Below are 26712 nucleotides of genomic sequence, written 5' to 3'. Positions count from 1 at the left end.
GATCTAATTTCAAACAAAATGAATTTCTTTTGGGCCACTGCTGACAGCATCATTGGATTTTTGAGATGAGCCTGGAGCTCATTGGATTGAAGAGGGATTGACAATGGTGGTATCATAATTTACAAGAAGAGAATAGACCCAGAATCAGGTATAAGAAAGATCAGAAGAGAAATAAATTTTAGGGCCGCATATCTTGTGGTAACTTCTGAGAAACCAAACCACATTCTATTTGTCCATAAGTACTATCTTTCTCTATAACACAGACTATCATCAGACTGTTTTAAGCTACATAGTAAAGTCGACTGTCTTCAACTATTAATGTCTTTGGGAAAGCTTACAGGAGACCTATTTCTGTAATATTTGGGTTTTATATAATGAACATGTATTCTTGTGTTCGTAGTTTTTAAAAATGATAAAATGCAAAAAAAAAAAAAAAACTAAGAAAACGTCTACAGAACTTGCTAGATGTTCAAATTACACTGGAGTAAAATTGAAGTTTTACTAATCCAGACACTGTGTAACATACTATAATTCTTTAAGCAAGTATCTTTGTCACAAGGGCTATCTCTAAACTACTGTGTGGGCCCCAGAAAATCAATCCAAGTCCTTGCTATATTTTTCTACATATTAACATATCTTAAAAAGAAGATCCAGGGCTATCTTAAAAGAAACTTGACATGAAAAAGACCATCCTTGCCCTATGGAGGACATAAGAAAGACAAGGTGTATAATACCACCAACTTTTGTTTAGTGAAAGCTTGTATCTGAAGACAGAAGGACACAGGATGGATGTCATGAGCTTTCCTTTTTTTCCTTTTATCCTGCTAACTGCTCCAGGACTTACTGGCAGATCGTCAAATTCTTGCATCAAAACTCTAATATAGGTAAGCAGTTGCCTTTATTTTTAGGACCATCATCACCTACAAACAAAAGAAATGTTAACTTGTTTATGTTTTCTTTTTTCCAGCTCTTCCAGAGTAGGAAGTAAATTGAGTTAAGATCGAGGCATTTTTTTTCCTACTTTTCATAGAACAAGCCTACATAATTTATAAACAATCAAATTGTCTGTTGCTTTTAACTCATTATTTAGGTAGAAAACAGTTGTTTGAAGTGGTTGCTTTAAAAAAAAAATTACATCTGTAATACGTTCAAGGTAATCTTGAATTCCAAGTTTGATTCAGTTGAAATTCTGAAGAACTGTATGAGTAAATGTTACTTTTTTTTCTCTTTTGAATATGTGTTGTATTTCAATTTAAAGTTGAAATCTTGGGCACTTCATATATGAAGTGAGAGGAATTATATTGTAATCAACATTTAAGTGTGTGTGTACCATCTATGCCATTATATTTACATGCAGAATATAAAATAGCCTTCTAAGAGGTCATTATAAGTAAATTTAAGCTTGAAAAAGGAATTTTCTCTTCAACTATGCTATATCCTCTTGTTAATGTTTACAGAATTCATAGAAGAATTGCTAGAGAATGTGCTAGAGAATCTAGGGAAAAGTTTTAAAAAATTAACTTTAACATTTAACACCATCTGTGTTATCCTGGTTTTCTTAGCAGAGGTTTCATAAAGCCCAGTTGCCTGTACATGTTCCCCAGCATGTAATATTTGAAAAAAATTATCCCACTGGAAATGATGAGAAATGAATTTTCCTATAATTCACCCTGGCCATAGCCACTTAGTCTAGCTGCACTAGCATGAATGTTGGTACAGGGGCAGGTAGGTGGGTGCAAAATCAAACAACAACCACAGCCAATAGGTGGGAGCAGGCATAAGACTCCTTAAATTAGGTTCTTTCTTTCACATCAGCAGAACAACTAACTTCATACAAAATTTGATTTAGGGAGTTCCCACTGTAGTACAATGGGATCAGCAGCATCTGACAGTTGAGGTGTATGTCACAACTGTGGCTCAGATCTTATCCCTGGCCCCAGGAACTCCATTTGCCTCAGGGCAACTAAAAAAAAAAAAGTTTGATTTATAATCATGGAATGTAACAGTTTACGGTAAATCTGAGGACCAAATGACCAAAGCAGAATAATTACACAATTGCTTCTCCACACCGTCTGTTGTCCCTGCTCACCGTCTCCACTTGGGCCACTCTGGGAGGGCCAATCGTGGAGTCACCAAAAATCTCAAACACTCATTTTTTTTTTTTTTTTTTTAAGATCGAAAGCCTTGAGCCAAGAGTATGGCAGGAAAGACTGAAAAGGTGTACCATCAGATATGTGCTTTCTACAACCCATCTACCTTTATTATTGCATTACCTTAGTGCACCAGGCTTCACACTCCTCCAGTGGTGCTTTGTGCTTAGTGTGAGGCCTGGGGATGCTAGAGGGCTCCTCTCAGTGTTCTTGTTCCACTCTCAGCTTTCATCAGTCCCTACACACCTGCACCTCAGAGGGCATTTCTCCCAAGCACAAACTGCTATTGCTTATTATTTGGTCCTAGGCTCCTGCTGGAGACTGGGTGATGGGGTTCTTCATTCTTCTAGTCCAGCTCCAGAATTAGGCAGTCTGTGCACCTGGGCCTTGGAGATGGGGCCTTTTCAGTGCCTCTTCCTCTTTCCCCATGGTAACCAGACCTTCCCTTGTTTCTGAGGCCGAAAGAGCAGCTCTTCTGTCTCCTCCTGACCCAAGTTTTTCTTGTGAGCATCCAGGGTAAGCCCATGGAGAAGAATTTGCAAAAGACTGTGAATTCCCCTTGTGAATAGGATTCCCAGTTATTCTAAACTGATATAATAGCCCTCTCATGGCCTATAGGAATTTATTGACATTTTAGCTGATTTCTTTTTACCCATTTCCCTGAAGGCACCCTCTTCCTCCCTTGTTTTGCTAAAAGTAAAAAAGTTTGTATGTTCCATCCCTCCTCAAAGGGACTTATCACTCTTTGAGATTCAGTTCCTTTACCTGCTTTGCAACTTTGGTTCTCTAATAGGTTTAAGAAAAGATAGGATCTTTTAGACTAACTGGATTATTCCTGTTAGTATAGGGGCAACATTTGTGTGTGTGTGTGGGGGGGGGGGGGTTCTTTGTCCTAAATAAAAGTAAAAACTCTAGTTTCTCATGATTGTCTAAAACAAAACATCCTTAGAAATTCCTTAAACTTTTAAAAAATCATAATATTCTTTTTTGTTTGTTTGTTTTTTGTCTTTTTTAGAGCTGCACTCATGGCATATGGAGGTTCCCAGGCTAGGGATGAATCTGAGCTACAGCTGCTGGCCTCTGCCACAGCCATAGCAACACAGGATCTGAGCCGTGTCTGCGAGCTACACCAGAGCTCACAGCAATGCCAGGTCCTTAACCCACTGAGCAAGGCCAGGGATCACAACCTCATGGTTACCAGTCAGGTTTGTTAACTACTGAGCCATGGCAGGAACTCCAAAAAAAATCATAATATTCTTAGTGAATTGAGAGAAAATGAGAACCATCCATGCTTTTGCCTATAGCAATTTCTCTGGCTTTTTCCTTCAAGGTTTGGGAGAAAAGATTATTGCCTTAGGCCAGGTATTTGCCTGGCAAGCCCTGAAAGAATGGAATGGGATGTGTTCCCAAACTTCGCACATTCCACGTGGCAGAACTCAGGATCCTGATCACCCAGTGTTATGTACTAAATGTTTATGTCGATCTCAAAGTCATATGTTGAAGCCTTACCCCTTCACATGATCATATTTGAATATGGCGCTTTTAGGAGGTAATTAGGGTTAGATGAGGTCATAATGAAATTAGTGCCCTTATAGGAAGAAACACCAAAAAAGGTTGCTCCCCCTGACTTAAGGCACACAGAGAAGAAGTAATGTGAGCACACAGCAAGATGGCAACCCCCTACAAGCCAAGAGAAGAGGCTTCATTCTGAAGCCTTGCAAGCACCTTGATCATGGACTTCCCAGGCTCCAGAACTGTGAGAAATACATGTCTGTGTCTAAGCCACATAGTCTATAGTAGTTTATTATAGCGGCCTAAGCACAGACACTCAATATTAAGCAGTCAGGAAGTATCCAAGAGTAATTTCTTAGACCAGTGAAAACTTTTATGGTTTTTCACTAGTATGGGATTCACTAACCCAGAGAGTCTTTAGTCATGGAGTGGCTTTTTGTATAGCCCCAGCATGGGCTTGTGTGGGTGAACTAAGCCATTTGAAGAGTTACAAAGGATGGACTTGTGTGACCTGAAGATCCAAACTCACTCCCATGTGATGAACATCAAAAAGGACAGCAACATCTTGAAAAAGGTCACAGTCTAAAAGGCTCTGAATGAAACACACATGTTTTTCCAGATAGAGTATACTAGTAGGGACTTCTCCTTTCCATATCTCTCCTTTGCACATCTGAAGACCTTCTTTTTAATTAATTCATTTACCAGATACTTACTGAGTATTTACCATGTGCCAGGCACTGCCTTGGAGTGTTAGAATACATCAGAACACAAAACAGACAAAAGATCCCTACATCTAGTATGGAGTTTTCATTCTAGCAATTAAACAATATATGCGATAAATAAGTAAATGATTAAACAGGTGCTACAGAAAGAAAAAAAAAGAAAAGAAAAACTGAAGGGAGTCAGAAGTGGTGTGGGTGGTAAGTTACAATTTTAAGTAGGGTAATCAGTGTAGACTCCAGTACACAGGTGACATTTGAGCAAAGACTTGGAGGAGGTAAGAAAACTAGCCATGCAAATAACTGGGGAATGTCCCAAGCAGAAGGAACAACCTGCGGAAAGGCCCAGGTGAGAAAATGCTCATTGTGTTCCAAGAGCAGTGCAGAGACCCCCAAAGAGGAGAGTAGTGGAAGTAGATGTCAGAGGCAAGGGACAGAGGTGGCAGATGAGGTAATTCACGTAATTCCAAGTAGTAAGGCTTATCTGGACATCTCCAGACTGAATATCCCTCCTGTTGGTGAATGAACCCTCTCTTTGTGTATCTGGCTTCTTAAATAAGGAAGACTCTTAAAATGTTTGCGCTGGGAGTCACCAGACAGGGATTGATTAGAGGGAGGCAGGCAGGAATTCAGTCAGTCTCAGGTTAATAATATAGCAGGTAATAGAACAACTGTTACCAGATAATTGAAACAGGTAAGTCTAGAAACCCAAAAATAAAGGTGGGTCAGTGAATTGGTTTCCTACATCAAGATCATAAAGAAACACAGCTGATCAATAAGCAAAATGACAGAAAATCCCATCTCATTAGTAGTTACCATGATATAATTCCCTACTGTCAATATAGACCATTTCTATAAATTCTATTTTGATGTACTATTATTCAGTGTTATCAAAAGTGGAGAAATAGGAGTTCCCGTCGTGGCGCAGTAGTTAACGAATCCGACTAGGAACCATGAGGTTGCAGGTTCAGTCCCTGCCCTTGCTCAGTGGGTTAACGATCCGGCGTTGCTGTGAGCTGTGGTGTAGGTTGCAGACGCGGCTCGGATCCCACGTTGCTGTGGCTCTGGCGTAGGCCATTGGCTACAGCTCCGATTCGACCCCTAGCCTGGGAATCTCCATATGCGGCCCAAAGAAATAGAAAAAAAGACCAAAAAAAAAAGTGGAGAAATAGGTGTTGTTTTATCATGTAACTGAGACCATAAAGAGATTACAACTTTACTGGAGGGCAATTTGGCAATATATCAGCAGCTCCCTTAACTGGCCTCCTCTTACCAGTTTTCTGAGTTAACCAGAACCCATTATTCTCTCTACAAAGCATGCTGTCTAGTACCATCTGCACACTGAATACTTGAAGCTAGGGGGCTTCTCTCAAATTCACCTAAGTACTGTTGCTTTCTCAATGTTTAGTAACCAAAGGGATTTATCAAGAGTATTATGTTTTCTCTAAACTTATCATTTCAGTTCTTACAATCATGATTTAATAAATATTATATAATATGATTAAATGAAAATGATTTATTTTTTTCAATAGAAACCAAGTGCTTTGAAAAGACTCAACGGATATAAATTTTTTAAAAAAGAAAATTACTGTCATATTAGATGTGGTTTTAAGTCAAATGCAAAAAAAAATGTAAAATTTTTGAAAGGCTGCTTCTCAAATGTTTTAAGTTCTCTCTCCATTTTAGGCAAAATAAAACTCGAATTGTAAATGATTTATTAATTATAGCTGTGTTGTATGAAATAAAAGTTATTCAAAACTCCAATCAGTACAACGGCCTGTAAACAGAAAACAAAACAGATAAAACTTTGGCTCAAAATTAAAATACTTGCACATGAAGGTACATAAATCAAATGAAATAAATAAGGTTTATATTTATCATTTCAATAGATTTCCTACTTGAAACAACTTCGTTCAACCAGCCTATCAGTTATAGGCAACAAGGCTTCCAATGCAGGGGTCAAAGCCTTAAAACATATGGTCACATTAGCAGTCTAGTAATGAAAGTACATAAGACAACTACGAACTGAGAGATAGTCTACAAAATAGATAACTTTTACTTTTTCAAAGTGTCAAGGTCATGAAAAATAATTTGGGAAAGATTAAGGAGATGTAATAACTAAATGCAACATAGTTATATGGATTAGAATCTAGAACAGAAAGATGTCAATGCTGTAGCTCAACTTAATATTTACCAATGTTAGTTTCTTAGTATTGGTAAATGTACCATAGTTAAGTAAGAGGTACATTTGGGGTAGCTGGTTGAAGGGTATATAGGAACTTTCTATATCTTTACTATCTTTGCAACTGCTCTGTAAATCTAAAATTATTCAAAATAAAAGTTTTTTAACTCTGTGGAAAAAAAAAAACCCTTTACCTATTTCCAGAAATTCTACTGCTGATAATTTATTCTAAGGAAATAATTTAAGATTTATGTAAAGATTTAGCCAGAAGATGTTAATTGTAAATAACTTAAATGTACAAAATTGGTGATTGGTTGAATATAATAATGCCTTATAATAAGTGACATATTTACTAGCTATTAAAATAAAATTTTAGAAATATATTTAATTATATGGAAAAAAACTTTATAATATAATAGTAAATGAAAAAAAGAGATTTGAAAATAGGCTGTAGAGTAGGAACTCATTTGTATATGTGATTCTATATACATGTCCATAGTGAATACCCACAGACCAACACACACACACACACACACACAGTAGCATGCACAGGAAAAAAAAAATCTTTGGAGGGCCAAAGATATTAAAAGGGTTTAGTGCTAGGTTTGGAGATTAATACTGCTTTTTTCCCCTGAATTAAAAAATGTATTACATTTTACAATTTAATTGTATTCAATGAACTTCAATTTTTTTCTTTCTTCCTTTTTCTAATGCCAGTGAAGAGGTGGAACTTTCTATTTTTTTATTTCCTTTTTTCTCTCTCTCTTCTGCCCTCCCTCCCTCTTGTCCTCTCTTCTTTTATACTTCCCTCTCCCCCTCTCTTGCCCTTCCTTCCATCCATCCTTCTTTCCTTCCCTCCCTGCTTCCTTCCTTTTTAAGATAAGCTACTGATATTAGTGATATCCTTGAAATTGTTTGTGGGAACCACATTTGCATAAGATTAGTGGCTTCCCAGATGTAAGAGTACAAGAGCTCAAAGAACTTTGCCCCAAGGTTCAAGATTATCGAAATCTGTTAGATTAGGATAACCTCAATAGAAGCCCACTGACAAGGAAAGGCAAAAATGCACAGAAATAAAGTCACCACAGAAGCAGAAAAAGTGAAGACCAGATGACATGTCTGACAGAAGAGAGGTTCTGCATAGGTAAACCTACCCCAGACCAGTCTTTGCACAGGCAGTCTGTGTCTTCCTGAGTAATTACATGAATTAATCTAAAAAACTAGAATACAAGGGCCTCAGGATAATTTTACCATGAAACACCATTGTCCTAGTAGAGCTCTGAGGAAGGTGTTAGGGAGTAAGACAACCCTTCTTTGAAATCTTGAAGAATCAGTGGACAGTGATCTGAATGGGCTGATGCAAAAGCTGCTACAGTGTGAAGTTCACCCTAAGCTTCATCTTCTTGGACACCAGCCATTCTTAATGAAGTTCTGGTTGCCTCCAGCTTTGGCTGCAATACTACAAAGCAGTAGTAGTACAGTGTTGGAGGAGGCAGTGGCTTTTTAACAAGCAACCAGCACCTTTTGGCAGTTTTAAAGTCCACCAGCTCAAGGAGTAGCATTGCCAGATTTAGCAAACAAGTATAGGACTCGTAGTTGAATTTGAATTTCAGATAAACAGTAATATTTTAGTACAAATTTGTCCCAAATGTTGCATGGGACTTACTTATAATGAATCTATCTATCTATCTACACACACATATACATGTATATGTACATATACACATATATAATTTATTATTTACCTGAAATTTCATTTAATTGGAAATCTTTTCTTTTATCTGGTAATCTCATCAAAACAATGACTCCAAATCCCCAAATCCCCACTGTAACAAGATAAACATATATTACTTCTCTTTCTCTCTCTTTTTTTTTGGCCACACCCACAGAACACAGAAGTTCCCAGACCCCAGATGGAACCTGAGCCACAGCAATGATAACACTGGATCCTTAACCAGCTGTGCCACAAGGAAACTCCCACTTCTCATATTTTAACTTAAAAGGTTGCTAAATAAAATAATATAATGGGAAACCTTTTTGTGAGACCTCGTAGCAGCCCTAATGCCTAGCTGGCTGGTATTATAAAGAAAATAGAGGGCAGGTACTCTTCTAGTAGGAATGCACTTAAGCTAGAAGTTTCTGAAGATTGGATTTAAAGAAGAATTTTTAGCCATAGGAATTATGTTAGGCGTTGTTTAACTGAAAGAAATATAAAAGCAATAAATCCGGTAAGAAGACAAGAACAAGCAGGACTGGAATATGAAAGGGTGTTTGGGAGGGAAATAAGTGTCAGGGAAAGAGATTGGATTTCTTGCTAACCTGCTCTCTAAGTAGGTAAAGTCAAATATAATACTTGGGAACATGGTTCATTGCTGGGGGCAGTTATTCACAACTCAGGTGTAATTTGGGACACCCCAAAATGCATCTGCAAATCATTTGTCACTTGGGCAATAAAGAATAATGACAATCAAGAAACAAAAGGAATAAAACAAGCTTGTGAAGCCAGGAATTCAGGTAAGAAAATCGGGAGAAATTAGATAGGTTAGTGATGTAAATAAAGACACACAAATCTAAAAAACGATCATAATCAACACTCTGGCCATAAGGACATAGAAGAGCCTAATTCCAAGGCAGGAAGTACTTGACCTCTTAATACTTCCTGCCAAAGGGGGAAGATGGTGAGCAAACTCAGGGCTCCCTGGGGCTGCAGGCAATTGTAGGGACATTATAATACTTACCCTTGTGTTTCTGCTGTCTAGGCCTTCTATAAATCTTTTAAACTGTACGGAAAGAATTGATATTACAACTAGAGTCGCAACATAAAACATAAGTTAAAGTTGTTAGGCTTTCTTCAGTAACAAAGAATATAGCCTTTTTGCACTAATCCACTTTGCAACCATGATTTCATTTGCAATACAATGAACAAGTAAGTGCTTAATAGTTATTTAATGGGCTGTTTTTGACAGGGCTGAGATTGTTTTGAATGCTTATTAGAAGGGCCAGAAGCAGACCTGAAGGGAAAATTGATTGCCACCCATATAGAGACCAGTTTGACAGAAAAAGTCAGCTGTGTAAATATTTGACTGTACTCACCTCTATCTGTCTTTGTCCCAGTAAGTTTTAAGAGGATTTAGCTGGACGAATGTGTTCTTGCTAGGTAGCCTAGCCAAGAACACACATGATGAAAATCCCTTTCAAGTTGTGCTGTGTTTTCTTCAGCAAGGGTGTAGTTCCTTCTACAATGGGTAAATCCAATTAAACAATTACTAGGTCTCCACCTTACATTCCATCTACAGATACCTTCTTCATATTTGTTCCTTGGTACATACTTACTAGGAAATATTTTAAAGACTTTAAATCAACTATCAAATTATTGAAATTAATTCACTCAAGTATTTTTCAGTTCCTACTATACAGAAGTAACTTTGTGTTAAAAATTTTTTTGATGGAAACAAGCAGTCCATCTGCTAGGCAAATATGTAAGAAGTCCACAAATATTGTCAAAGCAGCAAAAACTAGAAAAACTAGAAACTAGTATAATGCATAAAAAATTTTAAGATATTCATACAATGAAATATTATTCATCAATGAAATGAATGAATGAATGCAGCCTATACTCATGAACAGGAGTGCATCTCAAAATCATTTGCCTGAAATCAGATAAGTTCACGAATGATTCAATTTGTATAATGTTTAAGATTTGGGAGAACTGAACACTATGATAATGTTAAAGAATAGATATCCAGGTGGCAAAATTACAAAGAAAGCAAGGGGAATAAAGATAGAATAGAGACTACCTCTGTCTCAGAGGTAAAAGGGATATATTTGGCAAGGTGTTTCAAGTGGTGGTACCATCCTGTTTCCTAAGGCTGAGTGGCAGTTACAGAGATATTTATTATTTAAACTTTACAGATAGGTTTAATATACTTCTTTATATGTAAGGTATATTTCAAAGATTATTTTTAAAACAGGGGTTTAAAAAAATAATGAAGGGGAAGCCACTGGGGGATATTATTTCTATTTGGATATCTCAGAAATACCAAGCCTATAAAACATTTTAATTAACTGTTCTACTTAAAAAGAACTTTCTCTAGGTTTGTATGTATTCAGATGTTGATGTATAATGGGTAATTTAGATGATCACTATTGTGGAAGGAATGTGGAGAAACAAAACTACCTCTAAAGAATATCTGTTCTCTCTCTTTGGTTTTAAGATAGTCACATCTTGTTAAATAAGAAGCCATATTTCTATTTAGTATAAATTGAAAAAGGAGGCAATGGGTTAACTTAAATGACACCTTATTATATATGACTGTAATATCTATTAGATAGATACATACATAATACATATATACATACATACATACACAGAAATATATACATGTACATTAATGTGTGTTTGTTGTTTGTAAATACATAAATCTGGATGGATATGCAACAATGGTTAATGGGACTTTACTTCTGAGAAATACTGTCAAGAGAGAATGAGATGGGACTGGAATCTTTAACTTTCTATACTTCCTGTACTTAATTTTTTTTACATTGACCATGTATTACTTTTCTAATTTAAATTATTTTTTTATTTTAATGACTTTTATTTTTTTGCATTATAACTGGTTTACAGTGTTCTGTCAATTTTCTATTGTACAGCAAGTTTATCCAGTCACACATAAATATATACATTCTTTTTTCTCATATTATCATGCTCCATCATAAGTGACTAGACATAGTTCCCAGTGCAAGATCTCATTGCTTATCCATTCCAAAGGCAATAGTTTGCATCTATTAACCCCAAATTCCCAGTCCATCCCACTCCCTCCCCCTCCTGCTTGGCAACCACATGTCTGTTCTCCAAATCCCTGATTTTCTTTTCTATGGAAAGGTTCATTTGTGCCATATATTAGATCCCAGATATAAGTAACATCATATGGTATTTTTCTTTCTCATTCTGATTTAAAAATTATGACATTCCCATTTGGGTTGAATCAGTATGATCACTCTGATAGTAAGTCAGTTATCCTTGTTACCCTATATTATCTCTCCAACTGGAAATAAAGGACTTTTTAACCATAAGCATTGTCTTAGTCAAGCATAATTTAATTGTAGGAAATAGAAATTCATTTGAGCAAGCTTAAGCAAAATTATTCCAGAGGACAGAAAGTACATCTGGGATGCTCAGGAAATGGGAAGCTGACAGGAACTCTCCAGCTCTTTGCTTATTTGTTTTACTCTTCTCTTTTTTCTACATATATAGAAATAGTGTCCTCCATTTCTGAATTTATCCTTTTTTCCAAGACTACCTTCTACAACCACTACCTAAAAATTCTGAATCATACTTTCAAATCCCAGGTTGTCTCCCTAAATTCAGTCATCTGTACCCAAGTGTTCGATTTACATGTCCCTTTCTCCCGTTCACAGGGATGGAGGGCAATAGCTCTGAGAATAAGAAATGGGCCCATTCTCTTCGACAGAATGTGGGATGGGACAGGAGGAATAGCATCTTTTCTAAAGTGTCCCAGATCATTGTAATAATGGCCTGCTAAGGTTTAACTTTTGAGAATATGCTATCTACTCCATAGAGTCCAAGGTTCAATGTCATAAATATTTATAATACTTATAAATGTTTCCTTTTATAATAGTGTGTTTCAATTTTCATCAGACTATTTTATACATGGAACTTTACATTGTAATTATTCAGATAAGACACACCTGAAAGGATATGGGTTGCCTTATAAATCAGAAGCCATCTCTGCAAACACCAAGCTTAGGAGAAGCCTAGAGAACATAAAATACCTTGCCATAAGGAAAGATGCAAACAACAAAAGTCACCCTGAGACAATAGGGGACAATGGAAGGTGATCAATTCCAGATAACGGTGGTATTCTATGAAGATGACTCCAGTTTCCTTGAGACAAGACAGATCACCTCTGGATGTCAGAGGTGGACAGACAGGCCAAAAGCAGAAGTTGTAACATTAGGTATATTCTTCAAAATGTGTGTAAAATGAGCAATAGAAACAATTTTCTAACAAAAATTTTGATAATTTCCAATATTAGTTAGAGAGAGACAGATGCAGTCAGGTCAAATTAAGAAAAAAACCTTTTGAGGGGATAATTTTCTTTTTACTGTTACGACTATGGTAGTGGATTTTCAGCTTCTCTGTTTTCATCTTTATTTCAGCAGTACCTTCCTTCAAACTGGATATGAAACTGAACAAAAGATAAGTGAAGATATGAAGAATTTATTTACAAAGAGAATAAATCCATTGTGAATCATATCTTAATAGTTTGGCATTGTACAACTGATCATGCAAAATTTTTTTCAGGCAAAGGAGATAAGAAAAAGTACAGACTAGATCAAGGACTCTTTCAAAGTAAGCCAAGTTCAGTGCATTAATATAGAGTTCCAGAAATTGGTTCAGTATAAATCGAGTATTAGACAATCTATGAATATAATATAAACTAGAAAATTATAATTTAGTATTATCTATACTTCTCTTACTTCGATTAAATTTTTTTTTCCTTTTTTTTTTAGGGCCACACCCGCAGCATATGGAGGTTCCCAGGCTAGGGGTCAAATCGGAGCTACAGCTGCCAGCCTACTCCAGAGCCACAGCAACGCCAGATCCAAGCCATGTTTGCAACCTACACCACAGCTCACAACAATGCCAGATCCTTAACCCACTGAGCGTGGCCAGGGATTGAACCACAACCTCATGGTTCCTAATCAGATTCATTTCTAATGCACCATGATGGGAACTCCTTAAGTCAATTAATTTGATCAGTATTAGGAAATGAAAGTAATGGGCCAATAGTTTTCTAAATACATAGATTCTTCACTACAGTTAAAACTTCAAACTTTGCATGGGCCTGCAATCTTGGGGACATGCGCTCTTGGTAAGCACCAAGTAAGATTCACTAAGACACAGTAGAGAGCTCAGTGCATTTTAGAAATCATGTCTGAATCATCTATCTTAAACATTTTTCCTTGCATGTTAAATAACATCTTTCCAATTAAAGGATAGACATAAATTCAAACAAAATGATTTGTGGGATAACCACTTGCCTTAATTTAAACTAGCAGTTCATTGTTCTCAGACTATAATTTCCCAGACCATCAGCATAAGCACTTCCTAGAAACTTCTTGGAAATATAAAATTTTAGGCCCCTCCCAGACTACTGACTCAGAAATTCTGAGGGTAGGGCGCAGCAATTTTAACACGTCTTCCAGATGACTCAACATGCATGCTAAAGTTTGATATTCACAGCTTTAAATCATTCTACTCTGATAACCTTTAAAGAAAGAAGGGGGGAAAAATCTAGGCCATTGACAGAAATGAATTTCCCGTCAAAATACCTGCAAATGTATTTTTAAGCCTTGATGGATTAATCATTCAGCCTGGGATATAAAGATTAACCAAAAATAATTGCAATTCAGCAGCCTTTAAGCATTACATTATTTTAGATAAAAGAAAACAAGTTTCCATTTTTCAGGTGAAAAGTATTACAATAGTATTACAATAATTTTTCTTTTGCTATTGAAGATTCTAATTACGGCATTCTCTATAATCGTAGCACTGCAGAAATCATACTCTGGTAATGACTGAGAATGCTTGTTTAATGAGGTTGTCTAATTTGGAACCTAAATTGAAATTTTCAGAATTAGTTTTCCCCTGGCCTAGAGATTTTTATACTAGTATTTCATGTTCCAAAATATCATTCTTTATTCATATCTCATTTTTCTCACCTTCGTATTTTTCCCAGTCATGAATCTTCCGAGGACTTCAAAGGATGTTATAAATGCTAGTTAACAGAGGGAATGATTACTACCTATTTTATGGCCTAATTACTCAGTTTCTTTTTCATGCAACTCTCTCCATGCTTTTCAGATTTGTTGGTCTATGAGAGTTCTCAGAGGCTAGAAATATTGTCCAGGGATTAATGAAGCTAATTATAGGTTAGGAAACCAATTTGAGTTACTGAAGATATTCACAAAACTTTTACAAGACTTTCAAAAAAAAATGTTTTTGGATAGATTTTTAGACCTAATCACTCTTTCCTGCAGACAAATGGTTCATTTTAAAATAGCCTCATTTAAATTACGTTATTCTGAAGGAGGGTTTTAAATGTACTGTCATTTATATAGAAAATAAATTATTACTTTGATTGGAAAGGAGAAGAAGGAGTTTCCACTGTGGCTCAGCAGTAATGAACCCAGCTAATATCCATGAGGACATGGGTTTGATCCCTGGCCTCACTCAGTAGGTTAAGGGTCCGGCATTCCCGTGAACTGTGGTGTAGGTCACAGACGTGGCTCATATCTGGAGTTGCTGTGGCTGTGGCATAGGCCAGAAGCTACAGCTCCGCTTTGACCTTTAACTTGAGAACTTCCATAAGCCATGGTTGTGGCCATAAAAAGACCAGAAAAAGAAGGGGGGAAGAAAGACGTTGAATACAAAGACAGGAAAACATATCCACGCTTACATTTAAAAAAAAAAAAAAAACCTATGTAAATATGTAAAAAAAAATTAGTCCTGTTCATTTACAATTTTTTTTTCCTTTTTGGGCTTACAAATAGAATACAAAATTTTCTTTTGTAAATCTCTTTTTCTAGAGTGTATATTCTCTGTTATTTTACTTGGAAATAAAATGTATATAAAATATAACTTGAGGAAAAACCTTAGATATTATTGAATTAAAAATCATTAAATAAAATTGTCCTTTATTTAAGTTGAATATAATTTAGATACACTATATCTTATGATATTCTCATTATAATTACCCAGACTTGCAGCCAAACTTTCCCTAAAAGTTAGCCAAACATTTGAGGCCATTCATTCAGCATCAAATATATATTCCTTAATTACTAGTGGTGGTATTATTGTTGGATATAATAGTTTAGAGTTATAGCAGAATGTAATGCTATTATTATAATATTCAGTCAAAGATCCAGAAATATAAGAATTTTATTCCACTCTTCACTATGGAAAGAGTGACATATCCATAAGTATTATTATTTAATACTTATTTATCGAGCACCCACTACTTGCCAGGTTCTGGGGGTATAGTAATAAACAAAATAAATCATATCACTACTTTCATGGAACTGACCTTCTACTTGGGGTGAAAGGTCAGAAACAAATATGTCAAATCAATATTTAATGTGTCAGATGACAAAAAGTACTACAGAAAAAAGTCAGCTAAGAGATAAGAAAGTGAGTGGGATATTAGTGGACAGGGAATATGACTTTTATAAGGCGGTCAGGTTAAGAAAGGATTCTCTGAGAAGGTTACAAGTGCAGAAAAGCAGAAAATTAAAAGGAAGAAGCTTTATATACATATGGGGTAAGAGTGAGCATTGAGTAAGTAAGGGTCAGTTGAAGAAGTTGAAGTATTAGGGAGCAAGGAACAAGACCACTAAGGGCTGCAAAAAACAAGGTATATCCTTTGGGCTTCATTCTGAGTGAGACAGAAAAGCAGTGGTTAGAGCGGACATGTGGCATGGGTTTTATAATAATCACTCTGGCTGCAGTAGAAGTGGCAAAGCTGAAAGCAAGGGTATTCACTGGAAACTTATACAGCCCAGCCAAGAGGTGATAGAGACTTGGATTAAGATGGTCAAGGTAGATGTGAAAACTGGTCACATTTTGGATACACTTAAAGGTCAAGCCAAGAAGGTTTACTGATGAATTTGATGTGGGATGTGAAAAAAAGAGAGGACTAAAGGATGATTCAGGGTTTGAAATTTGAGCCCTCGCAGAATGAAAACTCACCAGAGAATATACTTACAGCAAGAGCAAAAGAAGGTAATTTATTATTAGTGGAATCTTTGACATTTTAGAGGACTTGTCATAGTTGAAGGAGAACCTGGTAAGAAAAGGAAATGATCTGGCAGGAGAGATAAATGTCCAGAAAGGAGGGCCACTCGCTTCACAGCAGCTTGCAAGAGATGAACTGGACATTTGTGGAAGTCAGAGACACAGGTCATGGGACATCTTCATGTGGAATACAGACACAGACCCCTTAGCATCAGGCATCCTCTGATGCAGGTCAGAGTTGGAGGTAAGGAACATGGATGATGCCATATGATATTTGCCAATAAAGCTTGAGCATTATGATGAAACATCCCCAGGAAATCTTCAGAAAGAGCTGAGGTTTAGAGGTTCTGCAATAGTAGGTGTGAAAAACACCCCTCAGGCATTTTTTGGTGGCCTAAGCAGTTCAAGATTCAGCGTTATTACTGCTGTGGCTCTCAGATTCCACAAACTTCCACATGCCATGGGCACAGCTAGAAAAAAAGAAAAAAAAAAAAAAAAGGCCCATCAAAACACAGAGTAGAGTTATTTTAATTTTTATTTTGTTTAAATAGAGTATGGCTACTCTGTGATTATTTGGGTTCAGAGGTTTTTTTTTTTTTTGTAATTGAGAAACTGGAAATTACTTTCATTGACATTTTTCACTTGGTCTGCAATTATTTTTCTACATTATGATAGAGAAAATCAAAGTTCTAAAGTGACACAAATGTCACTTAAAATGTCTAAAACCTTTCTTTCCATATGATTTTATCAATAAAATATATAAAACAACTTATAAGAAACAAATCAGATTTCCATGCAGTATTACTTATTTTGATATTTCTTATGTAAGCTATTTGTTGTCTTCTAGAATGCATAAAGAGAGTCTACCAACATCTTCATCTGAAATAGATATGTTCTACGATATATTACATCTGTATGTGGACAGAATACATAGTAAATGCTACTGTTTTTTAAAATCACTCCAAATACAATGAAGGAGAGATTTGAGGCTTTTCATATCATATCTAGGCATACATACACCTCTTCTCTGACTATACAACATCAACTATCTGTAGAAGCTGATGATTATTTATGGAATAGAAAAAATACATTTGGCTTTTGTGATACGCACAGCTATTTTTCTCAATTTTTCTTATCATTTCACCCATTATACCAAGAAGAAATAAGAAACAATGACCATTTTCTTCCAGGAACAAAGCGAGAATTATTTTGTTTCATGATGTGATTTTTCTTTCACAGTTCTGAAAACCTTGTTGGTGTAGAGGGGTTATTTCTTAAAATCTTCACACCAAAAATAGAGTTAAAAAGAGAGAAAGAGAGAGAAGCCATCAATCTAGTACTATTTTCATATTTTAAAGGAGCACGGAAGAGATCCAAATATTTAAGAACAGTTTTAAAATAAAAGTTAATGAAGTCCCAAATGGAAGACTGATTTTCTGGCTTAATTCATTTTGGTAAGAAAAAGTGAGCCCTGGAGTTCCCAGGGTTAAGGATTCTGCATTGTCACTGCTGTGGCTCCGGTTCAATCTCCAGCCTGGGAACTCCTGCATGCCTTGGGAGTGGCCAAAAAAAAAAAAAAAAAAAAAAAAAGAGAGAGAGAGAGAGTGAAAGTGAACGCTGTTAATTGGATGGGGGAGTACAGATGACTTATTACAAAGCTTTGCTTTTTTTTTTTTTTTGTCTTTTTGCCTTTTCTAGGGCCGCTCCCGCAGCATATGGAGATTCCCAGGAGCAACTTTATGACAATTAGAAGCAAGGTATGTCAAAAAAAACTTCTTATGTATTTATCCTGGATCATATGCTATTGAGCATTTCACTGTGAAAAGGAATAGAAATAACTATTTTTACAAAATCTGTAATTAACCCAAGGGAATTTCCACTAAATTTATAGCCTAGTTAGGATTCTAAATGGATTAAAAGATGGACAAAATGTAGCTATTGCATTTTCATGAATATCTTTCAAGGGCTGCAATTGACACAAAATTAGAATATCACTTCTCCTTTCCAAATATTGGCAAGATGTTTCCAAATACTTCTAAGATGTTGGGAGAATTTCAGTGAGACACAAGTAGAAGATTTCTTGAGTGAAACTTGCAAGATAATCTCCATTACTGCAGGAAACCTATTGATCTTGTTCATCACCAGATCTTTAGTATCTGCCTCAGTGTCTGGTACATAACAGGAGGTCATACTTGTTAGATGTATGATAGCTCTGAGTTGCTATGATGTATGTACTCTCTCCTGTATGGGAGTGAGCCAAAAGAAAAGATTACCTGAAAGTGTTAGATTAACTTCAGGGCCAATTAGAGAACTTCCTACAGTCTCACCTGAAAGGCTAAATTACTTACAGGGAAAGCTATCCACAGTTTAAATCTTTGAACCTGTGCATGCACTGTTGGTGTCCCACCCATTTCCCCTTGGTTTTATACTCTAGACCCCTCTATTCACCAGCTACCAGCATCTTCATCTCTTTGCCAGAGGGCTCTTCTGGCTGACCATATCAGGGCTGGCTTCTTGGGAGAGTGACCCTGGCTTCCTGGGGGAATAACCAGTGCAGTCTTATAGTTCCTGTTCTCAGAAGGAGACGTCATGCTTGGGGTTTAATTCTCTGCTGTCGCTATACTGAAATTCGTAGTAAGTTTATCATTTACTGTGTTCTGAAGGAAGTCCAATGGGACAGTAGGATACATATAGCCCCCTATGCACTCTCCCTCCCTGCTGCTTCCTGCCTCTTCCCTACACAGACCCAGTAACTTCCATCATCTTCTGCATTTGGCCAAGGGTCTGGACATAAGCTGAGTGAGGGTATGTGTCAGGCACATGCATACAACACATCCCATGTACCCAGGTATGGGATGGGTAGGGGGAGGGTCCAGGCCACTGTGAGAATCTGCAGTTGCCCTGTGAGTATCCCTGTGCCAGAAGGAGTATGACATTAAATAAATAGCAAACACACTCACACTCTTACATTTGCACACATGAATGCACACATGCACCATGAGTGAGAGAGAGAAAAAAAGAGTGCTTTTCCTGGCTTTTTAAGCAAGGAGGTCCACGTTCTCATTTTGCTCTGGTCCACACAAGTCCAATAGTTGACTCGATGAACTCTTTCTGCCCCCAGGCATGGCAGACAAGCAGTGTCAGAAAATGAATCTCTACCCCACCACCTTCGCCCCACCCTTAACTAATGGCAGACAATTGGAGTTGGTGAGAGAATTATGTCCTCTGCAGTGACTCTAGAGTTCTCCAGTAAGACTCAGTTCCTTTTATTATGTGGTAACTTGCTTGACAATAGTGCTCTCCTTGGCCGCCTTCCCTTGTTTCTCTCACTTTCTTACTTCCCCACTGGTGCTTCCTAAGATCATCTTCCAAATATACCACTTGGATTTGAATCCTTGAGTCTGTTTCTAGAGAAATTCAAAGAATTGACAAATAGAAAAATTAGTATCTCCAGGAGAGTAGGGACTTTTTTATCACAGGCTGCTCTGTAATTCAGTGGCTTTGGGGTTTGTATTTTTGTTTATCTTCTACTGTCCAGGATGCATAACCACACTTAATCATTTCTCCTTTATTTCCTCCTTCTCTGGTTTGAATGCAAGAAGTTCAGCTTCATAAGAGTTCCTACCCATTCTATAATTCTATGAATCTCCTGGTCTCTTTCTGAAAGGAAAATCATTCTATACTTACTACCATAAGATATAATGATTTTCTGTGGGTTTCTGAATTCTGCTATAGAAGTATACGATATTGTTAAACCCTCAAATTACAAAAAACACACAATGTACTTCTAATTATTTGTTCTGGAAAACAAACATATTCAACTAAATCTAAAAATGTGACTTCAACATTTATTTCCAGGTTTGGGGAATAAATGAGAGATGGTGAAAAAACATAGTGTATGGAAATTTTTTAAGACCAAAATATGTTTTATATTGAACATTCTCGGAGTTCCCGTCATGGCACAGTGGATTGAGGATCTGACGTTGCCATGAGCTGTGGTGTAGGTCGCAGACGCAGTTCAGATCTGGTGTTGCTGTGGCTGTGGTATAGGCTGGCAGCTACAGCTCCAATTCGACCCCTAGCCTGGGAACCTCCATATGCCACTGGTGTGGCCCTAAAGGGACAAAAAGACAAAACAAACAAACAAACAACAAAAAAAAACTTTCTCTAAGTTTTAAATCTTTGTCTTAGAATTTTATTTTTTGTACCATGAAGCTTTATTATCATCATCATCATCATCATTGGTATTATTATTACTGTGTCTTCAGGCGCTGCTGCTTTGAAAGCAAGACATGACATGAAAGCAAGAGAGTTTAGAAAAGGTGTTGTCAGTGTATTGGTCAAATCTCCCATTTTGCAAATGCCTTAGAGAAAAAAAATATGATGCTGAATATTAGAAGTTAATTTCCACCTGCTCCCTCTTCACTCCAATAATTTGTGGACTCAGATAAACCTAGTTGCAGTCACTAATTTTTTTTAAAAAGTCCCCTCCCATGCCACATTGAGACCTAATAGATGCAGGACAGATAAAGTCAAACTAGGGCTGCTAAAGGAAATTTCAGATAGTCTCCTAACATAAGTATGTTAATGCAGACCTCATTCCTCTAGGAATAATCCTGACTAGCAAGCCTCTTGTCTTTGAGCTATCTGCTCCATGTATCTCCCCTGATTCTTAAGTTCTAACTATCCTCTATACCTATCCACTTCCATGTCCCAGTTCTTTGTCCTGGTGAAAAATTTATTAATTCATTTGTTCATTCTTTTCACAAAAATTAATTGGTAACATACAGTGGGATTCAATGATCTGTAATTCAAGTACAACTGTGGTCTACAGAATGGCAGCATCAGTACTTCCAAGGAGTTTGTTAGAAATGCAAATTCCTGGTCCCTACTACCCACCAACTGAATCAGAACACCTGGATCCAGGAATACATGTTGTAACTAGCTTTCAGGTGATTCCTATGTACCTTTAATTTGAGAAGCATTGGTCTCAGTCTGGATTGGGGCCCAATAGTTACAATTCTAATAAGTTTTCAGGTAATATTGATACCACCAGTCTAGGGACAATATTTTGAGAACCACTGACCTAGAGGTTCCAGTTATTATTCCCACTACCTAACGAAAGCCTGAGTTCAATCTTTCCAAATTATAGAGCTTTAAACTCTGCTTTGTCCAAACTAAATCCAATTTTACTGTGAATGTTTCACAACCAACTTGCCAACACACAGCTTTTTAAATTTGGTAGTAATTTGAGATAGCTGCCCTTGAACGCTGTTAATATTGTTGCTTTCATTATCTTTATTTTTGTTTCACATGATTTATCTGAGAATCTCACAGCATGCTGAACTGGGCACAAGCTTAGAACTAGAGTCTGTGAGTTTAAACTATAAATTTGCTGTATTACCCATCTAATTTTAAACAAATGACTTATCTTTTCTGAAACCTGTTTCCTTATCTGCACAATGGAGATGAGATGGATTGGAAGAGATTATGTAATTAAAAGAAGCTAGCAGGAGGTCTGGTATATGGTAGGTGCTCATAAATATTATTTAAATTTTTATATCATAGTATTCTTCCTTCTTTAATACCAGGTAATGACAATACGTATGCTAAAATCATTACATTTTTTAATCTTATATATGTCTTCAGAGTGCATTTAGTTTCATTTAAAAATTGATTCAACTTTATTGTCTACATTTTATTCCTCCTTCATTTTTGTGACCTTAAGGATTGTAAAAATGCTAATTTTCCTTTGATTTTTAAAAATACATAGAGTTTTCCAAGTAAAGCAGACTATAATAGAATGTTACAGTGGTAGTTTTTTTTTTTTTTTTTGTCTTTTGTCGTTGTTGTTGTTGTTGTTGTTGCTATTTCTTGGGCCGCTCCCGAGGCATATGGAGGTTCCCAGGCTAGGGGTTGAATCGGAGCTGTAGCCACTGGCCTACGCCAGAGCCACAGCAACGCGGGATCCGAGCCGCGTCTGCGACCTACACCACAGCTCACGGCAACGCCGGATCGTTAACCCACTGAGCAAGGGCAGGGACCGAACCCGCAACCTCATGGTTCCTAGTCAGATTCGTTAACCACTGCGCCACGACGGGAACTCCTACAGTGGTAGTTTTAACATTGTTTCCTATATTTCTTGTCATTTGATGTCAAATAAAAGTCATCACTAAATGTACCCTAAAATTTCTCATTAGAAAAGTTTCAGCATTGACTAAACCTTTCATCCAACCACCTTAAATCCCTTTATAGGCATTAGTTAATTAACTTTTAAAGCACCTCCATCAGGAGGGTAAGAATTAGAACATGTGGACTAGAACCACACAGGCTACTTAAAAAATAAATGCTCATGCTAGATCTATCAGAGTAAACTGAAAAGATTGCAGCACACTCAGTTCATTTCCACCATTTTAATGACTGATGTGGAAGTCCAACTTTAAGATGCTTTTTTAAAAACATATTTACATAAAAATAATGCACACACATGCTTACAAAAAATCAAATAGGACCGAAAGAGTTATCAGGAATAGCAACAATTTCTTTCTCCATATCTCCCCAACTCTAGGTCCTATTCCCTAGAGAAAAGCTCTCGTTAACTACTAGTTTCTGTATTTATAAACAGCATGTTTATATTGCTATTCTTGATTTACCACTGTTAGAGTGTTAGTTACTATTTCTGTCCATCTGTGGTAAATGAGGATTTAGTTGTTACAACACAACCACCGTGTCCCCTCCATTTCTTCCACTAGAGTTATATCACTTTTAATTAAATAACCTAACCTTGTTTAGAGTGTTTTGAGTATATATAAATGTTCGCTGCATAGTCAAGTAGTTGTACTAACAAGAAGTTTTACTATGGTTACATTTTCTTTCTTATACAGCTTTTTAGTTTTGTTCCTGGAATTCTTAGGTATTTTACTTGGTTCTTGCAGTTTCTTGTTATAATCGCCCTTAGACGTTGTTTTTTTTATTGTTGTTGTTTTGTTTTTTCCTGAAGTCCCATCATACCAAGTTTATCAAATGAGCCCTCCCACCCTCCACCACAACCATGGAAAGTTTCCATCTCAACTTTCTGCTTCCTTCATGGCTACTGCTCTCCAGACCTGCTGCATTGCTATCCTGGGATGACCCTTGCCTACTCTCCAGCTCTGCAGCCACTATTTTCTGTGTTTTATGCTTTTTTATTTTGTATTTTATTCCCTGTATTACTCAAGCCAAATTTTCTGAGTCTTGGCTGACTGAAAATATTTTCATCTCTTCTCTTGCCCAAACTTGGTAGATACTTTATCTGGGTATAAAATTCTAGGAAGAAAATCATTTTCCATCAGAATTTTGAATGAATTCCTTTATTGTCTTCTAAAGACAATAAATGACTTGCTATGAATAAATTCAAAAGTAATGGATTAAACATGCAATGGTCTAGTCTGGTGTCCCCATACCTAAGCATCTTGAAAATTCCTAGGGAATTACACAGTAATAAGATTTTTGTTTAAGGAAGGACTGGCTACATAATTTGAGAGGCCCAGTGCAAAATGAAAATGTGAGGCCCTTTGTTAGTAAATTTAAATTTCAAAGTAATGGCATCAGAGTATTAGACCAAGCAAGGGTCCTTCTAAGTTTAGGGTCCTGTGCAGTTGCACAAGTAGCAAACTAGTGAAGCTGGCCCTGGTTTAAGATCTGGCTCTATGGACAATCTCCTTAATCTCCAATGGAATGTGATTTATTATTATTCTGACCTTTGTTTTACTTAGTGCCCCTATTAAAAAAATGGGCCTTTACTCATTTTAAGCTATACTCATTGGTAGGTGTGTACAGATGCTTGTTTTTGTGTTTGAATCTTAGATCAGTTACTAATTAGTGTCCCTAGTTTTATCATAACCCAGCTATACCCACTCATTTACCTGTTGGCTGTGGCTACTTTTGCACTACAACAGAAGTTGAATCATTGCAACAGAGACCCTATGGCCCACAAGGCCTGAAATATTTATTTATCTAGCTCTGAAAAGTTTTCTGACCCCTATTTAGACCATCAGTTCTGACTTCTCACTGCACCACCACAACCCAAACAAACCATCCTAGCACCCTCACATTTTTGCCCCTCAGTCTGGATTCAGATCACCCTGCAGCACCTAGCACTTTACCCATCAACCCATCCTGATTCCCCAGCTCCTGATGCTTCCCCTATCTCCTGATATCTGCTGCTGCTCAGGTGGCTCTGACCTCAGCATCTTGTCATAATCACGACTCACACTTACTTTTGACAGGCATCTGCTCTTGCCAATCAGAGAGAGGAGACCTGCAGATCCCATTCAGATGCAACACCCCACCCAGCAGCTAACCCAGTAAGAATCTTCAAGCATTTTCTGGATGCAATTTTGGAAATTTTTGTGCATTTCTTCACAGTGCATATTTTCACTCTTGTCCACTACCCAGCACTCTACTAGCTAAGGGGGAGGGGGCTGGAAGATGGAGAGAAAGCTGATTTAGGGAAGAGGAAAGGGACAAAGGAGGGTACACGAGAGAAAATTATCAAGGAAATGAACGAGTTTAGTGATAGACTGTTAGGCACAGGCTGACTGACTGACTAAATATATAAATAGATAAATAAATGAGGGATTAATGGGAGTGACTGCTAAGGACATTGCTGAGAAGAAAGGACCTGAGCTAGCTAGCTCTTTAAAAAATGATGTGTATTTGGAGAGTGCATGTAAAGGAAGAATAGAAAAAAATAAATAGGTAGTGAAATGAGTTCTGTGTCTGAACGCTGGCCAAGAGGTGTCATGAATTGTGGAACGGACTTACTTTCCCAGTCTCCCACCTGCTGTCACCGCTGACCTACAAGCCAGTCCCCAGAGCAGTAAACCGCAAAAAAATACCTCCAATGAGTAAACTAGAAAATGATGACTCTCTCTGGATGAACCAATTAGGAAAATGTGCTCTCTCCTCCAGCAAGGCAGGCAGGCCTGTAGGAGGGCACAAACTTATGTGGACAGGGATAGCTTTCAGTCTGTGTTTGCACCCCCAGGGCCAGACATCATCACGCACAATACCACATCACTTATAATACATTGCAGACCTGAAACAGGTGGATCCTCAGCAGCACCTTATGCTCGTACAACTTTGTTGGAATCTTCCAGTGTGTTAAAATGACTTAAATAAGTATTTGACAATATGCTTTGTTGATGAGACCGTGGCTGAATGGTTACCGTCATACATTGTTGGTGAGAAAGCCAAAATCACGCAATCTCTGCAGAAAGGAATTTGACAAATTCTAGTGCAGTTACATATGCATTTACCTTTTGACACAGCAATTCCAATTCTAGGCATCTGTTGTAAAGATGCACTGGTAAAAATACAAAATGACTGATATCCAAGGCTATACTTTAAGAATGTACTTTAGAATAGCAGTAAACTGGAAAAAAACCCAAAATTTTTACTAATAGTGGCTGAATAAATAAGGTTTGGCAAACATTTTCTTAAAAAGGCCAAATAGTAAATACTTTAGGCTTTGTGGGTATATGGTTTCTGTTGGAATATTTATCATTACCATCATTGCACAAAAGCAGCTATAAACAATGAACTAAATGATAAGATAAATGAGTGTGGCTGTGTTTCAATAAAACCTTATTTTTTGGGTGGACACTGAAATTTGACTTTTGTATAACTTTCTTGTCACAAAATATTATTCTTCTTTTGTTTTCAGCCACTTAAAAACATAAAACTCATTCTAGGCTTGAAGTCCATACAAAAAAAGATGGAAGGCTAGATATGGTCCTCAGACTATAGTTTGTCAATCCCTAGAAAAATTGTGGTCTATCTCTACAATGTTATCCTACATACTCAGATAAAGCAATGAGGAAGCTATCTATATACTGATCTGCATCAAAACTGTGGTGAGTGAAAAAAACAAGGGGCAGACCCATGTTTATTATATGCTATTGTTTGTGCAAGAGACTGAAATAGGAGTACATATGTTTATAATGTTTATATTTTCAAAAACAAATGATAAAGAGAGTTCCTATATGGCTCAGTGGGTTAAGAACCTGACATAGTATCCATGAGGATGTGGGTTTGATCCTTGGCCTTGGTGTTGCCTCCAGCTGCAGCATTGGTCACAGATGCAGCTCAGATCTAATGTTGCTGGGGCTGTGGTATCGGCTGGCAGCTGCAGCTCCAATTAAACCCCTGGCCCAGGAACTTCCATATGCCATGGGTGAGGCCCTAAAAAAATTTAAAAAAAGAAAAGAAATGATGAAAAGATTAGTCAAAAATTAATTAAAGTAATTACTTATAAGGGGAGGGACCAAACAGGGTGACATGGACAGAAAT

At 37.0% G+C, this 26712-nt stretch overlaps 1 protein-coding gene across 2 annotated transcripts in view; it reads right to left on the bottom strand.

Annotated features, from left to right (window-relative positions):
- The window catches only part of LOC102157705 (uncharacterized protein NECTIN3-AS1-like), a 128240-nt gene that overhangs the window by 73653 nt on the left and 27875 nt on the right, over positions 1 to 26712 (bottom strand). Inside the window, exon 1 of one of the 2 annotated variants that reach the window (XM_084991375.1) lies at positions 9657 to 9799. The exons of the other annotated variant lie outside the window; for it this stretch is intronic. The gene's annotated coding sequence lies outside the window, so the exon portion shown is untranslated. Of the gene's footprint in view, positions 1 to 9656; positions 9800 to 26712 lie in introns of those variants that run through there. 2 annotated transcript variants of the gene reach the window in all.

Source organism: Sus scrofa, chromosome 13, assembly GCF_054392235.1.
Source record: "Sus scrofa isolate SSC_HxYL_T2T_F1_AM1 chromosome 13, Sscrofa_HxYL_maternal_Yorkshire_Landrace_v2.0, whole genome shotgun sequence".
Classification (NCBI taxonomy): domain Eukaryota; kingdom Metazoa; phylum Chordata; class Mammalia; order Artiodactyla; family Suidae; genus Sus; species Sus scrofa.
Note: the sequence above shows the minus strand (reverse complement) of the source record. Positions and strands in the feature narration are given on the sequence as shown.